This window comes from Ambystoma mexicanum, chromosome 13, assembly GCF_040938575.1.
Source record: "Ambystoma mexicanum isolate Mex_15411 chromosome 13, UKY_AmexF1_1, whole genome shotgun sequence".
Taxonomy (NCBI): Eukaryota; Metazoa; Chordata; class Amphibia; order Caudata; family Ambystomatidae; genus Ambystoma; species Ambystoma mexicanum.
The window spans coordinates 187,405,328-187,425,534 of record NC_090938.1 but is presented as its reverse complement, the minus strand read 5'-3'; positions in this window follow the sequence as shown (position 1 = coordinate 187,425,534).

Here is a 20,207-nt window from a genome sequence, read left to right as displayed (position 1 = left end):
CATAGCAGGTGTCAATATCTCTTCTAATCTGACATCTGTACAACACGAGGAGTGCATTGTTCTGTTAAATCAGTTTGCTTCCCTGTTTTCACTTTCACCAGGTTTGACCCCTTGGAGCCAGCATGAAATTCTCACTGGTGACTGTTTACCTGTGAAAATCAGAGGTTACCGAATGTCAGAACATGTAAAATCCCACATAAAGGAAGACATCAACAAGATGCTTGAACTCGGGGTTATAGAGCCTTCAACAAGTCCATTGTCTAGTCCAGTTGTTCTTGTACCAAAAGGCAGATTCCACAGAGTTGAGATTCTGTGTGGACTATAGAGCTCTAAATGCAGTCACTAGGACTGATGCCCATACTTTAACAAGGACAGATGAACTGGTGGATAAACTTGGTGCAGCCAAGTACCTCAGTACATTTTATCTGACGTCAGGCTATTGGCAAATAGCCCTGACAGACCATGCAAAGGAAAAAACTGCAGTTTCAACCCCAGCAGACTCTACCAGTTTAAGGTTATGCCTTTTTGATTAAAGAATGCACCTGCTACATTCCAAAGGATGGTCAATCAGGTTCTGAATGGGATGGAGGATGTCTGCATGGCATACTTGGATGACATCGTAGTGTTAAACCCTTCTTGGAAAGAACATGTTGATCACTTAGGATATGTTTTGCAGGCTCTTGAGCAGGCCCATCTGACCATAAAGGCAAGCAAATGTCAAATTGGTCAGAGCAAAGTGGTCTACCCTGGTCATGAGGTAGGAGGAGGTGAAATAAGACCATTGCCTAGCAAAGTACAAGCTGTACAAATCTGGGCCACTCCTACTACTCAAACCCAAGTGAGAGCCTTCCTAGGTCTCACTGGGTACTACAGGAATTTCATTGAGAACTATGGGTCCATAGCTTCTCCTATGAATGTAATCTCCTCTCCAAAATTCCCTAAAAAGTTTAGATGGAATGAGGAGTGCACTCAAGCCTTTGAAAACCTGAAGAAAGCCCTTTTTCAAGCTCCAGTCCTAAGAGCTCCGGATTATCACCGACCCTTCATTGTGCAGACAGATGCATCCAATACAGGTATAGGTGCAGTCCTTAATCAACTGGATGAGAAAGGTAGGGAGCACCCCATTTGCTTCATCATTCGGAAATTGAAGGAACCAGAAACAAGGTGGGCAACCATGGAGCGTGAGTGTTTTCCATTGTGTGGTCTCTGAAGAAGTTTAGATCATACTTGTATGGATCTACTTTTGTGATTCAGACACACCACCAACCCTTGAGATGGTTAATGCAAATGAAAGGGGAAATCCCAATACTTCTAAGATGGTCAATCTGCCTGCAAGGGTTTGATTTCACCATTGAGTACAGGTCAGGATGTCACCACCAAATGCTGATGGTCTATCTAGGATGTTTATAACCGACTAGAGTGAAGAGATTCATCCAGGAGTGGATTAAATCCTCCTGCCCCTTAGTCTGGGGAGGGGGCGAGTGTTAGGAAGAATTCTCCAGAATGGCTAATTTACCTAACCTACTGAGTCCCTCAGCAGCTTTCCTGGATTTCTAGGATTTTTTTTTTTTTTACCTGGTAAGAGTGTGAGCCTTTTTTCCCACTCTTGCATGTGTTTTTCTGTGTGTTTAACATTTTTGTGTTCATAGACTGTGGAGCTTCACCTACTCTATAGGCATCATATTTTTATTGTGTTTTACACAGCACCTTTAGTGCAGTGACACAGGGTTGTCTTTTTCAGACTTCCCACTTTTAAACTCCATTTTCTGGCACTGACTACTGTTTCCCAGAACATGTAAAGTTGCCATTGACTTTATTTGTTTTTTTGAAAGCACAGACCCAGTACAAACTATCTTCCATAGAGTACTGGAAAGGGTTAATAGTTATCCCTTTTTGTCTGTTTCTCATGGAACATTATTTTGTTCCCCCTTTCTTTAAGATGTGGCTGGTGGCAGTGGTATCTTCCCTATTTTTCCTGCCGTGGTCTATGTAAATAGCTTTGATACTGTTTTAGGCTAAGTTAGTAGCCTCAAACTTAAATCCGCTGGACCCCATTTACTTATATTTGGTTCCGGCTGGGTTTATTCGACATTTCTTTTTGTAAAGGTCTTTCTTGTGTTTTACTCTGCGCGCCAAACCAGGTTTGGTTCCTTTGTTCGCCATACTTTGGCAGACTTCTGCACAGAAGCCCTCCTTAGGCGCCTGGATGTCTGAGGGGGACAGGATGTGAGGGAGGGGTTTGAGACTCCCTGCACAGGGTCTCCTTGGAGACCCATGTCACACTCTGTATGATTGGCTGTGGTGACTGTCCCCCCAGGACAGCCGCCCTGCTGTTTAATTGACTGCCAGGCTGTGTGAATGGGGGAAAACGGCATAAAAAGCAGGTCTCTGGGACTTGGAAGGCAGAATCGCCACTGGATCGAGAGAACCGAAGAGAAGCTGAAATAAGAGAACCACTACCACGACTGAACCTCCCGGTGAAGCCCTGCTGCGGGTCCGAATCTCTAAACTTCGACGACAGAGAAGATCTGCAAGGAATCTTCTTCCCTTGAGCTGGTGGGACCAACCAGTTCGCCAAACACCAAGCAAGAACCATAGTAATTACTGTCCTTTGTGTAACTTCTGATACTGCTCACTTTACTCTTGAGATAAATCTGGCTGCTCAGCCATCGCTACCACTTTACTGTGTAGTACGGGCTTGTACCAAAGGTGAATTTGTACTTGCACTTGTAGTCTTAATTGTATGTGCTGCTCCCAAAGAGTACTGCATATGATTCTGCCTAACACTATTTACTTTCACAAAAGTCCTTTCTGTCTCTTATTATTGACTTTCATCCTGATCAACACAAGCTGTAAAGTCCCAATATTATTTTTCACTTTCTTTTATAAATTCTGATAGACTGGGATGAGTTAGAGTGTTCCAGTAATGATTCTCACTTTCTCTGTGTATTTGCAATACGTGTGCATTGACGGCTTTCATCGGTTTCCTTTTACACTCGATGTGCTCTCTCCTCACTCAGTATTCAGAGCGTCTTCCTTTACCCAAAGCCTGCATTTGTCAGTTTCTCCTCCTCGCATCGGACACTGTGCGTCCAGCACTCTCTCAGAGAGGCAGCGCCAGCTGATTGGAAACTCCCAGTCTCTGTCTGTTTCCAAGGCCCCACCTTCCTGTTTTATGACATACTCATGGGACCTCCCTGGTATGTCGTACAAGTCCTTCCTTCCTTTCAGATTCACATTCAATATGGTCAGAATGATCATGTTCGTACCTGTTTCGTTTAAGCTTTCTCTCGTAGACGTTAATGGTGCACTTGGTTGACGATAACACATTTTAATTTGTTCTTCATGTCTTCCTTCATGGTATCTTATTGAAGAGGGTCTAGTGATCTTTGACTTAGGGAGTTTCTCACTGGAATAGGAGTCCTTGTCCCCAAAGGGGGAGCCTCTCGCGGTGAGGTCTTGCATGCCTCTACCCCTAGGAAGTGCGTTGCGTAGTGGGCTCAGTCCCTAGCCTCACAAGGAAAGGCTCAGAATCCTGCGATTTGTCACATTGTCCAGAAAGAAAAATCTGGCCACATTTTAAAGGGGAGGGCTATGTCCTGGCATGGGATAAATCCCTCACATGTCCTGCAACAGCCTCAGCAGATAGCAGGATTTTTGTTTTATAGTGCCTCTGAAAAACAATAGCTTCTAGCCACTGACTTGTTATACTCTTCTGTGTGTGAGAACACACTCTAGCATTAATAGCATAGGTTCCTCCACGTGTGGGCTGATGCTAAGTCTTCCCCTGACCCTACAGGGCGTGTTTGATTTACACATTAGATCCTTGGAGCACTCTGGCTATTTAATAATATTGTTTTTTGATTGAGTGTCACATGGTGCAGATTAGGGTTCATCATGGTCAGGATGTTCATAATTGGACACAGATTAATTTAGCTATAAACCATTTAGCTATTGAGAATTCAATAAGTTGGTGAATAATTGTTACTCCAGTTTTGAACTGGCAATGTGTTTTATGACAGCGCTCTAATAATTCCTGAGGTGCCAAGGAAAGACTCTAAATGCTTTGCATAACATTTGTGTCAGAAAGGGTGTCAGTGCTTTAATCTCAGCTTCCCACTTGACCAAAAATAGTGTGATCTTCTGCAACTCACTTTATTTAACTCACCTTATTCCCATTTCTGCTAAAACGGTGCAAACTTATAAACATATCCATTGTGGTGTGTCAAAAAAAATGAACATTTAAACAGCATTTCCTCCAAAGCACTTATGGCCAGACACTTACTGGACCATAACACTACGTGGGTTGAAGGTCAGTGGTCCGAAGGGCGAGCAGCGTCTACATTGCGCGGGATTTGCACTGGCAGATATTATAGCCGAATGTGCTTCCCTGGGTGCACAGAGCTGGGAATAGGGAAGCAATAGTTCCACTGCTATCAGTCAACGTGATGATTACCTAGGTCCATGATGCTTTGCGGCAGGAGAGGCAACTTCCCTGGTGAAGTTGTAAAAGTTTCTCTGGTCATTGGCTTTGACATACATACTTTTCAGGTTAAGGCACCGAGCTGTGCTTACCGCATCACACAACAGAAATATGGCTCCCTGTAGTGGCACTCCTAGAAATGCATTTTGGCAAGCTCTGTGTCACCTACCCAACCAAAGGGTGCCTGACACTGTGGGGTGTCAGGCTCTTCTTCAAATTGGTGCTGCAACATGTCTCACACCAGTGATGGTGGTGTCCCTTACATGTGCCTCACTTATGCAATTCTTTCCTAATGCAGGTCAGCACGAACATCTATCATCGCCATGAGCGACTCTCAGGAATCAACAGCCCTTTGTCATCACAGGATGTGGCATGCCATTGCTCAAGGGACTACCACCTGCGGCTCTCCAGATGTGCTGGGCTACAACTGCCAGATACCTGTGGCGTTGCCCCTTTAAGGGTACGCACGCGACGGAGTGACGTTCACTCCGTCGCGTGCTCTGTTAAATAAACGGGGCGGCTCCTGGTGACGTCAGATCACCGGGGAGCCCACACCGACAACATCACTGTCTCCGTGTCTCATTATCACGGGGGTGGGGGGCTCACGGAGGCGGCCCATCGGAGACTGCCAACAGTGGCGACGAGACCGGGATCGCTTCCTGGGACACGCGGGGAGTTTCATCGAAGCGCAGATGATCGCATGTGAGCGCGCGACGAACTCCGACCGCAGAGAAGGAAGCGACGCACGCGGCAGGCGGCCATTTTAATCAACAGGCCTCGGAGACTCACTGCTTCATAACGAAGCGTCGTGAGCCATCCGGACTTAATTTTTGGAAACTTCAGCGGCGGATGATCGCTGAACACAGCACATGTCAATTTCAAGAGGAAATTCTGACATTTGTCACTGTTATTGTCGAGCAGAGGCAGGGAGACTCCATGGGAAGCCTGCTGTTGCACTAGGGGTCTCTTCCTCTACTCAATTTTTGGACACCTCGTTGTCTGCATGCTGGCTGGAGTGACACCTTCACGAAGATCACGGCTGGTGGTGAGTTGCGGCCCCTTTCCTACCAATCTTTTGGGGTGCCAGTGCGCTTTCCACCATGAATCAGGCTGCTGCTGCTGCTGCTGCTCCTGCTGCTGTGGCTCCTGTTCCGCCTGTACCTCCGCCTGCTCCCCCGCCGAAACCACCGGGGTCCCTACAGCCAATGCCTGAGTTTGATATCTCGGGTGCTCCATCGGGCCTGGGACAGAGGTGGAAGATGTGGATGGATAGGCTGGAGATGTATTTCAGGGCCACAATGGAAACAACGGACGACAGCAAGCTGGCCACCCTCCTGTACTCTGCTGGTCCTGCGGTGCATGAGGTATTTATGTCCCTGCAGCCGGTGGACGGATCGTTTGCTGCGGCAAAGGAGGCACTCCACAATCATACAATAGACCACATCCATGATCCTGCTGGCTAGAGCTGTTGGGAGCTCGAGTGCCAAACATCTGAGGAGCCTAAGATTGCAGACCCCTGACATAGCAGGACCTGAAACTGACAAACACCCATCAATGTTTTGTTCTGTTGCCACGTTTTTATACTGAACCAAATAACCACCGTGTCCGTTTGCGAGCACCAAAGCGTGTCTGAAAAGTGGTGTCCGAATAATGTGCGAGGAAAGGGGAAAAGGGAGAGAGCAGAGAAAAAGAAAAAAATGAGGACAAACATAGAATGAATATGGGAAGAAAGGAGAGCAGACATTTTCGTGAAAGCTGGGGTGCGTGCTGCACCAATGCACGTGAAAGAACTGCGAAGAAAGTCACGAGCAAGATCAACGGTGTCATTTTTCTGTCCCTTCACTATAATTAATGAGTAGTAAAATGTCAGAACACCACGCAGTGATATTTTACTAGGAAAGCCTACAGCTCTTTCTACTGGACTCCCCTGACTCTGGAGAGCCCCCAAGCCATGTTCAGTACCGCTGTGTACCCAGCTGTGTGCGACTATGAGCAACAACCCGCCTGTGTTTGCTGAAGCAATTTGACTAGCAAAGATCCTGCGATGGCGAGCCTTCGCTTTTTCTTCTCAGCCGTCCTCTAACGGACAGGGGGTTCTATTTTACAGCACAGAAATGAGTTTGGCTGAATTTGTTTTTTTAAAACAAATTGTTTGGCGTGTGTGAGCTCATGAAAATCAATCAGAAGCCGTATCATCATGTGCACCCTCCCCACGAATATGCAAATCATATGTAAAGTATGATCAACATGGGGGCCGGCTGGCGGAATTAGCTTTCTTGAGCATGGAACGGAGCAGGACAATTCGGAGCGTCCGCGACGAATACAGGTGCCCTTTTGTTGGGACATGATGGCTGTGTCCTGCAAAGCGCAGGGAACTAGCAGTGCCATAATGCCAAGCTTTCTTAATTATAAGGTCACCCTAAACACTGATAAATCTAGTGGTTAGGCTGATTCAAGGAATGCACAGAGCTCAGTAAATGCAGCTATGTTTTAGCTGATGGTGTCGCACATGCCATTTATGTAACAGTGCTTAGGCTGAGAGTATATTTAAGTAAACATACCGCTCTGCTAGGTCCATGTGCCAATAGGGCACCTGTGGAAAAGAGTACCGCGACCAAGCGACTGGCGCCGAAAGGGCCAGCTGAAAGGGGGCACACCGGCATGAGCACATTCCGTCTGGTTTTATCACCATTGAGACAGCTAACGTGATCAAGGAAATAGGGCACAATCAGCCAACAATGGTGTGGTTGTTTGCCATAGAGTGCCAAAAGCGTAGCTCAAAATTTTAGTATGACTATGGTGAAATTATTGTTACTGCTGGTTCCATCCCAATTCTCAGCTTACACAAAGGAACTAGCTCGTCGCTAGGAAAGAAATGGTGTTCCAGATAAACTAATTGGAAATAAACAGATGGGGGTGTATGTTCCCCTTGGCTTTAAGCCATATTCCCCCGTTTGTGCATTTGCCTCCGTTAAAACCTATGCACACTGGACATAGTCATTACGAGATTGCCGGTAAGCCGCTGGTAGTACCGGTAGTTTACTGGCAATCTCGGCTTACTATGTCTACTGCCCGATATCCCAGTACTACCAGGATATTACAGGTGGCAGAGTAATGGTAAGTTCCCATTACCATGGAGTCTGAAAGGAGTCCATAGCATGGGAACCAGTGAATCAACGGCACCACTATTAATCGTGCGAGTGATTCAGTGAATTCACTGCCGCTAGGGGCCTGAACTACCAGCAGTTTAGGCCTGCCAGTAGTTCACTGCCTCTACCGGCAGACTTAGAATATGCTAGTCCAGAAACGGTGCCAGTAACAATTTCCGAATCAGCATACTCGTAATGACCCCCGTAGTCTTCAACACTGCAAATCAGTCATTAGCAGAGACTGACTAGACTATGGGCCTCATTACACGGAAGGCGGAGGACCAAGGTGCTATTAGCACCTTGGTCCATGCCGGTAACATGCCGGCACCGCCTTGGTGGAAAGGGGAATTACCGCCCCATTCCAAGGTTGGCGGGGCGGTAATCCCCCTTCCACCACTGCCCTTCCCCATTCCCATTTTTGCCCCATGGGGCATAATGGCAATGGGGAAGGTGCTAATTACGGCACCGCAATTTTGCGGTGCCGTAATTAGCACCAAGGTCCCTTAGCGGGTTGGTTTTTAACGCCTGCAAAAAGCAGGCGTTAAAGCACCAACCCGCTAAGGGACCTCGTAGTAAGGCGGTAATGGTTAACGGTCACCATTACCATTAACGGTCACCGTTAACCATTACCGCCTTCCGTGTAATGAGGCCCTATGTGATAGTTGGAAAGAAGCTATAGTATGCAGTGCCTACGAAAAAGAAGAGCCGAGTAATGAACACCTCAGTCCCTTGTTATCTTCACTGATCCAACATCTAGATAGCTCACTAGAACTGAAACCATGCTGGGCTTGCCAGTACCATGGAAAGTCGTGTCCCAGTACTTCCTACAACAGGACATGAACATTCTGAAAAAACTCACAAGACATGCAGCCCTTAGGTTGCATATGGGACCTAAGGGAGAGATGAACTGGCCCCATGGTAACTGGATGAAAAAGATATTTACCAGTGCTTTATGTAAAATGGTGCCTGCCACCATAAGCACACTTCATATTTGGTGCAATGCTGCCACACAAATGCCAAACATGCACAGTTATCAACATTTGATTGTAATAAATATCAAATAAAAGTTTCAACCCCCCAGCCCCATACTCGCCAGAAAGTTCGAGTACCATACAGATGGTACTCAACCTTCATATAATCTCCTCACCAATGTCAGTAGGCTAGTAGATTTTGCGAGCCCTTACCACAGAATGGATATTTTCTTGGGCAGAGGCAAATATAAACCAGTTGATGCGGATTCACATTTTTGCTGGTCTTACAGCCTTCACATTTGAACAATAAATAATTTTAACATACAGCTCAACATCACAAACATATGACAGGAGACTGAGAGCAAAACACAACACATGAATATTTCTGGCATTAATTCCTCTCTATAATCATTACTAAATTATAAATGTTAAGCGGATTTAGCAACAGATATTTGAAGCATGTGCGTCAATGAAACAGTTAAGACATCCTATCTCTCAAAGGCCACTTTCTTAACCAAGAATGATAGCATAATAGTAGTTTACCAGCTGTAGATATTTGAACAAATCTCAGCACTAGCCTACCTGTCACCCTCCAGATATTTTGGATTAAAACCTCTATGATCCAACAACACTGACTATGCTGGTTCTGGGTGATGGGAGTGATGGCCAAAACATCAATTGCAGCAGTTTGCTACGCCTTACCTACATCATATTAGTCCTTTTAGGCTTAGGAAGCAGCTTTGATGCCCACGTCATCATGCCTCATTGTGAAGTTACCATATTAAAGGGTTAAGATCGCCTGCCACTTCTTGAGCTCCATACTCGACCATCTTCCCAACTAGTCATTGTCTGTCACATTTTTATCTCCAAATAAATCAAGTAGAGATGTATCATCCTATTTGAATTAATATCCCTTGGCTTTTTCTTGATTCTAATCATTTGGATTTTGTTGCCATCCTTCCTTTGTGTATATTCCCCAGTCAGAACTTCTTACTTTACGTTAAGAATGCAGCCATGCATTAAATGTCCATATATAGAGCTAGTGATAGGGCTGGAATAGGGCACAGAAAATGGGGTGCATTCTTATGTGGTCCCTGGGGGTTCAAATAGTAAGCTCTATTAACTCTAGACATGTACATATGTATTTAACATGAAAGTATATTTAACGTCTTCTCTAATAAATGCCCAACTACCAGACTCACCCTAACTCCAGTCTCCAGCCATACAAAGCCTCTTTAACACTATGTCAATACCATTCTACTAGGTGAGGTATCAAAAGGCTCCATTAAGAAAGTCACATACCTCCCTTCAATACCAAAACAAAAATAAAGCTATAGCTATGTGCAGAGTTATTACTTAGGACTAAAAATAAATTACACTGTGATATGTGTACAACTCCTTGTGCCAGAATGGTTTCCTTTTACATCAATCACCTGTTCTTGCTTTCAGGGTTTCTTCATTTTTGCTAAATATGTACGTTGTCCTTGCTATATTTCCAAATTACCGTCCACGTCTCTCTCCCCGGAGCCCTCTTTCCCACTACCATATTAATTTTAGCACATGTTGCCATTCTCATCACATTCAAGTTCTTCCATCTGACATTTTCACTGCTTGATGTGATTTCCTCACAATATGAAGTTTGGATAGTTCAAAAGCTGCAATCTTTCATTTTACAGTAACTTTATTTTCACTCTGTTATTTAAATGTGCATCTTCCCCTTTAGTGAAACTGATTTAATGAAAACCATTCTTTATTGTACATTTACCTATCCTTATTGTCTGTCTCAACGTTCCCTCTTGATGTTCAAGTTTTTTGCTCATTTCAACCTGATTAGACTAAGTTCAGTATTAGGTTGTCTTCCCCTTAGCAGTTCAAACGGTGCTTTAATGGGAGGCAGGTGTTGTATGATTCCATGAGCTCCAATTATTTCTTTAACACCATCTTTCCAGTAACGTCCAACACCCTTGCAATGTGTATACCCTCCTTGCAAATCCGGTTGAACTGCTCTACTGTACCGTTGCTCTTGGTTGATACAAATACAACCCACTGGTTTTATGTTCGATGCCAAATTATTCAAAGAAGCTTTAATTTCACTGAAACACAATTGAATTTCATTGTCTGTGATCGTCACATTGTGGACATTTTTTTTTAAAATGTCATTCATGAATTCAATGAGTTTCCATCTTCTAATATCGTTTATGTAAATTATGTATTACATAAATGCAATATTCTGAATGGATAGTGATTTCAATGTTACCAATTATATCAACATCTACATAAATGTACTGTAATGTTGGGACATTGCTATGCAGAAACCATTTTACAAGTTAGAGAAATCATTCAACTGCCTTATACCATCTGCATATACTTATTGTATGTTATTGTAATATATCTATGCTATGCAACTATAAGTAATGCGCCCAGATGCCTAAGGGTTTGGGGCGCTGTATAAATAAATACAAATTAAAAAAAATGCACTCTCTAATCTCCCTTTGAAAACGTTTATCAATTCCTGGTCCCTAATAATTACAATTACATTTTGTTTTTGTGCTCATGCCCAATTGGCCCTCATGTTTTTATTAAGGCATTTGGTAGAATAGTTCAGTCTACTCTTTTAGCAACCTCACACTACACAACCACATACTTGCTTAAAGTCAATAACTGATCATAACAAATCTACATTCACTTATGTTAACTCATTAGACCACTTTTTATTAATTCAGTTAATGCGGTTAGCTTTTTTTTTAACATCTTTGAAGGCCCCCTTTTATTCTTCGTTTATCGTTTGTGACAACATCTTCAACTCTGTTCAGAATTTGTTCAAATTGTGTTTTGGATGTACTCAATCTGTCATATGCATCGACTATCAGTCCACACAGGCAATCAGCTGTTCAAACCTTTACAACAGGGATATATCTTATATCAAAACTGTCTTCCTGCAACATAGAAACCCAGTTTCTTATTTTTCGAGAATAACTTAACCAGTCATTCATTCATAATTTGTTCACATACGTTTTGTGGTCTCTTTAATGTCATACCCCAATCCTTAATTAAACGAATGTGCAATTTTTCAAAAGCCTTTGAATTCTATTTAATTTACTAATATCTGTGTTCAGCACCTTCTAGAACCTTTGAAAAAGCAAACGTAATAGTCTCCCTTCTTTCTCCAATTTGCATTTCTCCCAACCCTTGATAACTGGTGTCAGAGCTGACAGTATTTTATCTTAATGTAGTGTCACAGACGCACATGAGCACTGGACCCAGTTTAGCCACAGGCATGATTTTCAACGGTGTGATGAGCCACAGCCTTGATTAGGGAGGTGGTGGGATACATTCTGATTGGTTGGCACGCAAACATGAACCTGTTAAGTGAATCAACTGGTACATCCGGCTTGGTCTAGGGTTTAGGAATACCGAGTTATGCCCCAATACCACCCTGTGACAGGTATGTATGTACAAAATATAGATTGGTTAACTGACCTGGGAACAGAATGGGGAACCACATGAGCAAGCTTTCATTAGGTCATGAAGTAAGACCGTCTAGAGACAAGGTGCGTTTCATGTGGGTAGGCGAGTGGAATTGTAATATCTTGAACAACGCTCTATGGCCACGCCCTCATGCAGGAAGTTGTATCATTAGGTTGTTCATTGTTAATGAAACTGACTAAATGAATCACAGCTCACTTGCCTGTATGAGGTTTCCGTCCTTGGGACACAATGTTCCGGGACAAGGATACCATGTTATTTTTCTAACATGTTTCTGCACAGCTATAGAAATAAACCTCATTCTAACTTTGCTGTATTGCATAATTTTTGGATTACTGGGTGAAAGGCTGTGTGCTCCATCACTGGAATTAATAAGAAGAATAGTTTTCCAAACATAATTAATGTGCGTGGAAAATCGCAGCGCAAGCGTGAAAATCGCAGCGCATGCATGAAAATCGCAGCGCAAGCGTGCCAAAGCCACGCACATCGATTCATGGAAGTCAGTGCGCGTGTAAATCCTGGGATGTGTGCTAAAATCGTGGGTGGCACACGTGGGCGTACACGTCATCAGACGGCGTGCGCTACGCGCACAGCGAAAGTGCACATAGTGCAGCGCACACAACAAAAGTGGGCAGAACAGGTGGCGTAACACGTGGAATGGGAACAACGCGTGAAAATGTGGGCGTTATGGGGGAAGTACAGGAGGTAAATGCTCACAACGCCACACGCGCGCCTCCAACACGTATTCATGGAGTCGAACAGGGGAAACGTGTGCGCCAAAAAAGACACGCTAATCCCGAAACACGTACGCCAGCAGGAAGCAGGCGTACGTGGCCCCGCGCAGCATAAAAGTGCGTGCAAACAACAAACAAGCTCAGACGCTACGATGAATATACCGTTCCTCGCAGCAGTTGTCGTGGGACACCGCAGGAGGAGGAGGATAGCCAGGCCCCGAATCTTTACACCCAGGACCAGCCTTTTTGGGATGCCTGATGACCAGGTGTATGGGAGGTATAGGCTTCCACCACACATAATACTTGAACTAGTGAGTGAGTGGGAGGATGACCTCACATCACCCACCCTGTGCTCTCAAGTACTGAGCCCCTTGGAAAAGGTGCTCAATGTACTGCACTTCTTGGCCACTGGTTCATTTCAGCGGACAAGTGCCATAGTCGAGGGTGTCACAGGCCACGCAGTCACGCTGCCTACACCAGGTGTTGGCCATCATGACTGCATGCTCCTCAGTCCGCAAGCACATATACATGCCCAGAACACTTGCAGAAAGGCAGGCTGCTGTTCAGTCCTTTTTTACGGGGTGGCACACTTCCCCAAAGTGCTAGTTGCCATTGATGGCACCTATGTGGCTCTACGTCCACCCAGGGCACCTGAGCACATCTATAGAAACCACAAGCACTGGCATTCCATCAACGTGCAGGTAGTATGTGATGCCAAGGGAATCATCACCTCAGTATATGCCAACTATCCATGGTCCACCCATGATAGTTTCATTTCAGAATGTCACCCCTAAACCGGGACCTAGAAGCTGGGCGGCATGGTGATACATGGCTGCTTGGTGAGTATAAATGCCTCTGCACATGCATGCATGTCAGATACTGAGTAATGTCACAACCCCACTAATGATAGCCATCATCACCTCCCCAGGGGACAGTGCTTACCCTCTGAGCACCCACATGATGACGCCAATTCGGAACCCCACCACACCACCTGAGGTATGATACAACACAGCCCATATTGCAACCCGGGGCATAGTGGAGCGCACATTCGGAGTGCTCAAGTCATGCTTTCGCTCCCTTGACCGCTCTGGTAGGCAGCTGCTATACGCACCCCCAGTAGTGTGCAGGATCATAGTGACAGCATGTGTCCTGCACAACGTTGCAACCCGCCGGGGCCTGCGGGTGGACATTGTGTTGCCCCACATCCCCAACCACATGCATGGCCACTGCGCATGGGAGGTGAAAGGGCATGCAGTGAGGCAGCCCGTGCACAGCTGGTGGCTAATTACTTCACCTAAAATCCTACCCCTGTCGAGTGCACACAGCCCTGACACATACCAGCTGACAATCAATGATGATGACATAAGGGACAGTCAACTGTCACAACCATACCAGCCTGAGATTGGTCACCTGGAAGTGTTACATTTTGTGCATCCCTACCTACTTAAATACAACTAATGCTGTGTGACAAAAAGACACACATTCATGCTGCATGAATGACTACCCCCTTGAAAAATACAACATGAAAATAGTGCCATGTCACCCAACCCTCCCCATTTTAGCTATCCAACACACCATGGCATGTCATGCAATGTGAAAGCAACAAAATGAATGTACAACACATGACACAATTGTCACAAAGTGCACTGTTCCAAATGTAAACAGGCCACATACAACATGCTCCCAGTAATCAATAAGAAACAGCACACATTAACAAATACTTCATTAACAAATACTTACCAGCAACACAGAACAGCAACACAGGATGAAACATTGTCAAAATACGACAGTGCAAAATCAAAGTAGTGCAAGTCTCACAACCTGACTAAGCCAGCACATTGACTCCTTCCAACTGCAGAGTGTTGCTGTCAGGCAAATGTGTCAGTGTACTGCATACAACATGAACTGCATCTGCAAAGGAGACAGCCTTGTGAAGACATGAAGAAGGTACATGTAAATAAGGAGAAAGACATGGATGTACAAGCACATATCAATACACCATGCAGTGTTCAATCCAACAACAATCCCCACTAGGGATGTACACACAGTTTTGACTACAGACTGCCCACACAGCTCATGGGAGCCCAATGTCACTGTGTAAGTTACTGTCACTTGGTCACACCCTTTGCAAGCCCATGGAAAGGGGAAGCAGGAGGGGTGTGTGTGTGTCAGGAACCCAAGCATCTAACCCAAAGACAGGATGAGCCTGCATGTGCCCAGCTGGAATACACAGTGGATGCCCACGGGAGCCACACAAGGCAACACACTGTAAAAAAATACAAAAAAATACAAAAAATAAAAAATGCCCATATGTGGACCGCGGGGGGGACCCAGGAGGTTCGAGGACAGGGTGCACCCCAACACCCACATGCATGGATGTTGCAAAAAAAAAAATACTTCCATGGGCTCATGGCCTGCACGGCTATGCTATTGTGGGAGAACTGCTGTCGCTCTCTTCACCCTCTGCTGCTACATCAGGAGGTGGCCATGCTATGGGAGGCAGCCCACGTAAAGCCCTGGTATGGTCCTCCATGGCAGCAAGCATGCAGGCGTGGAAGTTTTCATTCTGGAGGATGATGTTGCTGAGATCCCCATGCAGCACCTCACGGGTAGCCCGCATTTCTACCTGCATGGCCTTGCGTGATGCCCGGATCTCTGCACGGGTGGCCTGGAGCTCTGCTGAGAATGAGTGTGTGAGCTGCTCCAGCTGCTGTTCTGTCCTAAAATTTCAGGAAGCCTCAAGTTCACCCAGAGTCTCCCTGAGGAAATGGAGCTCTAACCTCAGGGCTTCCCTGTGGCCCTGTGACTCTACAGATATGGCTTCGCGCAGAGTCTCCAGTGCAGCCCGTCGGTCCCTGTTGGACGCCAACATGTCTTCCCTGTGTGATTGGCAAATGGAGTCTGTTGCCTGCTGTTGGAGCTCCATCTGCCTTTCAGGGGGGAGAATGCAAGTGGCCACCCTATCCATTGCCTGAGCCATCATTTCAACCTATGCTCCCTGTTGTGTTGCTATACTGTACATGGAGTTTTCCAATACAGTATTGCCTAGTGGCGCACGGCCACCGTGTCGGCGGGCACCACACCTGCTTGGGGCACGGCGATCTGCACCTTGCTGTGCTGGCACTGCCTGCGGCTGCAGGACTGCATTCCCCCTCTGATCTGCTGGCCCAGGGACAGCATCAGATGTTGTGGAGTCTGACCCTGCATCCGTAACCGCCAAAGGTGGAAAAGCAACACATTTGGTGCATGCTGGATAGCACTGGCATCACACATTAGCCTGTGAGTGCCATGTCCAATACACATACATGACACATGCCAGCACACAGATGGCACGTAGCATAGCCATGGTACATTTGACAAGTACAGCCATATGTTAGTGAATTAGTACAGTCACCCATCCATGTGAGATGGACATGATGAGATGAAAAATGCAAAATAGTGTGACAGAATACGCATGTGCCACACACTGCAACACATCCAGTGTACAATCATACAGTGATGGCAGGCAGATGGACACATCAATGGTTGGTCACTTCAACATGACACGAAACAACAGTCATGTTCCACATTCAAACAGGCCCCACAAATTAATGTGAGCAGGTCCTTCCTCAATCAGCCTGAATGGACAAATCCTTCCCATAACAAGGTAATAAATGTGGGCCATTGTGGGGTGTAATCTATGACAGATGCATGTCACATATGTGGCATTAGGGCAGAAAAATACGTTGCAAAAATGGGAGGATTGAAACAATCAGGCTGAATGAACACTGAAAATTCTGAACAATGTTCTTGCAAGATGACAATTCAAGGGCAACTGCAGTAATGTGGTACTAATTGGCTATTGTGGTCAGAAGGGATACTGTCATACCCAAGTCCAAGGCCAGTGAATGGTTTGGAGGAAGCACATGTGTGACCCATACCACTCAGGAGTACCCACCCTCACCTGGCACTCAATCAGAACGCATCACCCAAGCAACATACACATGGATGACACACACATGCATGGGCACTCACCGGACAATGCTTCATAATCTGGTAGGTCTCCCATGCCTTGTATCCGTTCCTCTGTGACGAAGGTTCCAGCAACAGACTCATGTTCAGTGAGTTGGTCGTCCTCTGGTGGAGACCCACCAAGTGTCACCAGATTAGAGGCATGATTGGAAGCCAGCTTGTTCTTTGCTCTGCGTTTCAGGTCATTCCACCGCTTGTAGCAATCATTAGCTGTGTGCCTCACAAATCCAAGGGCACTAATGTGGTCTGCGATGGTCTGCCAGTGTGCCCTACGTTGAGCAGGCGTAGTCTTGGAGCCTGCAGTCACCACCATTTCGCGGCTATGTGCCAACACATAGGCCACAAGTGCATCAAGTTGGGCGTCATTGAAGCTAGGCTTCCCTGATGTGCCGCAGTGTGTAGCCGTGTCTGGGGTCTCAGCCTGTAGTGCAAGAGCACCCTTCTTCTTCTTCTTCTTGTGTTGTGGGTCCTGAGTGGCTTACAACGCTCTGGTCAGTAGGGGCAGAAGTGCAGGTGGACTAGGCACTTTAAGTTTGCGAATGCACAATGACCAAAGGTCTTGGTGCAGGCATTGGCTGCATGGTGATGTTGGCAGGACCAACGTCGGTGTGATGGACCTGGACCGACACTGTCCCGGCTGGGAGACTCAGAGCTGGGGTGGATTGAGCTGCAGCTGCCCCTGCAGCCTCCTCACCCTGGCTACTTGGGGCAGCAGATGACATTGCTGCCCCAGATCCACATGGCCTGGTGACAGCAACTTTCACCGCCACACCTGGCTTAGACTAGGTGACCTGGAAGTCAGCCTGGGTGTCATCCTGTGCCATTCAGTTGACAAAATGGGCCGGTCCAACAAGGGCTGAGCTGGGATGGTGTCAGCTACAATTCCCACAACCATGGGGGGCGTATAGGTGGCACCAATTGGTCCTTCACACACTGGGCTCTAGGGGCACCCTGCAAATCCTGGCCACGTCCACCATGCCCACTTCTTTGAGCTCCGCCACCTTTGCCTCCCTTACTGCTTGGTCGCCTCCCAACCAAGGCACAGATGTTGTGTGTATGGGGGTTGCAGCAAACAATTGTCCTGGGCAATTGGGGTGAAAGGGGTAGGGTACAAGATGGAATTCGTACCCTAGTGCTCTAGCAAGGCTGTCTGTGACCCCTGGGGGAAGATGACGGGTCACGCAATGCACAGGCACCCAAATACAAAAGTACACGTGCATGCAACCCCTGGTAGACCACGTGCGTGGAAAAATGAACACGCACTACGCTGTGGCACCCAGAAACACAAAAATAAGCATAAGCATGTTACACGCAGCCTTCAATGACCTCTGAAGGGTACGCGACACACAGGGACAACCACAGTTGGAAAATATGTGCGCGACTCACCGTCTGCCTTGAAAAAGAACACATGAAAAAGACGCGCATGTGTGCATTGGGAACACCCCCGCCAAAAGAAGAAAATAACGCAGTCTGAGGAAACAGGGAGTACGGACTGGAAACGTTGTGAAGTAATCGCGTGTGAACCGACAAGAAGTACCAGAATCACCCGCTCGCTCTCCACAAAAAAGCACGTACAAAGAAATGGCATCCTACACGTATCCTTTAAGCCTGCCCACACTTGCAACGTCGCAGACGCACGTATGCGCTAAGGCCCTTTCCTCCAATAGCACGCTGACGTGCATTATCCTCACGTGCTTATTCACAATGCACTCATGTTGTGGGAAACGCCCGCACACGTAATGTCACAGACGCGCCTATGCGCTAAGGGCCTTTCCTCGGATTTCACGCTGACGTGCAATTTTGTCACGTGCCAAATCACTCCGTATCAAGCTGGCCATGCGAAAACACATGGAAGACCACGCACCTACCCAAAAGGCCATTTTTCTGCCCCCAAGAGCCCCGAGCACGCTCCCACCTGCCATCTGCTAATGCCTGCCTGCTGCCCATGTGCCCTGCTATTTGGTGCCTGCACGTCAGCCATCTGCAGGGGTCCAGTTGCTGTGTCCACCCCTGCTGGAACAGAAGACTCCCGACTGGGATACCATCGCTCCACAGCCCAGCCCCAGGACCCAGTTGCCCACCCATGCCTGTCTAAGGGGTCGCCATGTCGGGGCAAACACCATCCGAGACCACTGGCGACCCCCAGCCAGAGAGGCAGAGGGCCACCAGCTTCAGTGAAAAGGAACTTGGTGTCCTGGTGGAGCATGTCCTGGGGCATTATGATGCCCTCTTCACACCATTGCTCGCTGACAAGGAAGTACGGAGGAGGAGGATCTGGCTGGACATCGTGGGTGCCATAAACACGGAGGGGGTGGCACCCCAGACCTGAGACACGTCCAGAAGTGCTGGAAGGACTCCAAGTCCAGGATCCTCAGGAAGGCCCAATGCCTCTTAGAGGCAGAGGATGCAGCGGGGCACCGGGGCCAGCTTAACAACCAGCAGATGACGGTCCTGGAGCGCATTCGCCCAGTGCTTCACCACCAGATCCTCAGGATCCAGGCCCGTCTGGAGTCGAGCGGTAAGTGGCCATGCATTTCTGTTTGAAACATGGCATGTTGCAGTTGAAGTGGGAGAATGGGAGAACAAGCTCCCCCCAATCTCATCGCGACCATGGCCTAGAGGATCGCGGCCCAGGCATCCACCACGATATGAGTTCGCCTTGCTACCAGATGACAAAATACCCTGGTTCAAGAACATAAGGAAATGCCCACCAGCCTGTCCCACTCAAGCCGACACCTGCGCCATGGATGAACTCGACTAACAACAAAAAAATTGGGCTCCTGGTATGGAACCTATTCTACCCAGGAGGGTAAACTAGAACAAAATATACAAATTAATAGGTCCAGAGACACTATGCTCATGAACAACACTCCCAGAAAAAACAGTCAACCTCTAATATGCAGACGAAGAATCACTCTTCAGTATTTGTATTGTAGAGATAAATCTCACTTGTTTATATATCAGTGAAAAAAACTTTGTTAAAGGGACGTTATGGTTAAGTTGCGCTACTAAAAACCTATGAAATTCAGTGAAAAAACTTTGTTAAAGGGACGTTATGGTTCCAAGCAAAACCGAAAAACCCTTGAAATTCGCCAGTTATGGTAAGCTAAGCAACCATAACTCGCGCCACCACCGTGCACTGCTAAGACTAACACCCAGGACATCAAAGATGACATCACAAATGTCCTTGATGACATCACTGATGACATCACATGTCTGGCTCACTATTTTTTCTTTTGCTGACATATCTAGGCCACATGGTTTTCTTCAGTAACAGTCAGAAACTAAGAATTTTATTTTATTTGTAGACATATCCTTCTAGTAGGTTCTTACAGTAATTCCCTTAGAGTACAGTCAGATCATATGAAACATA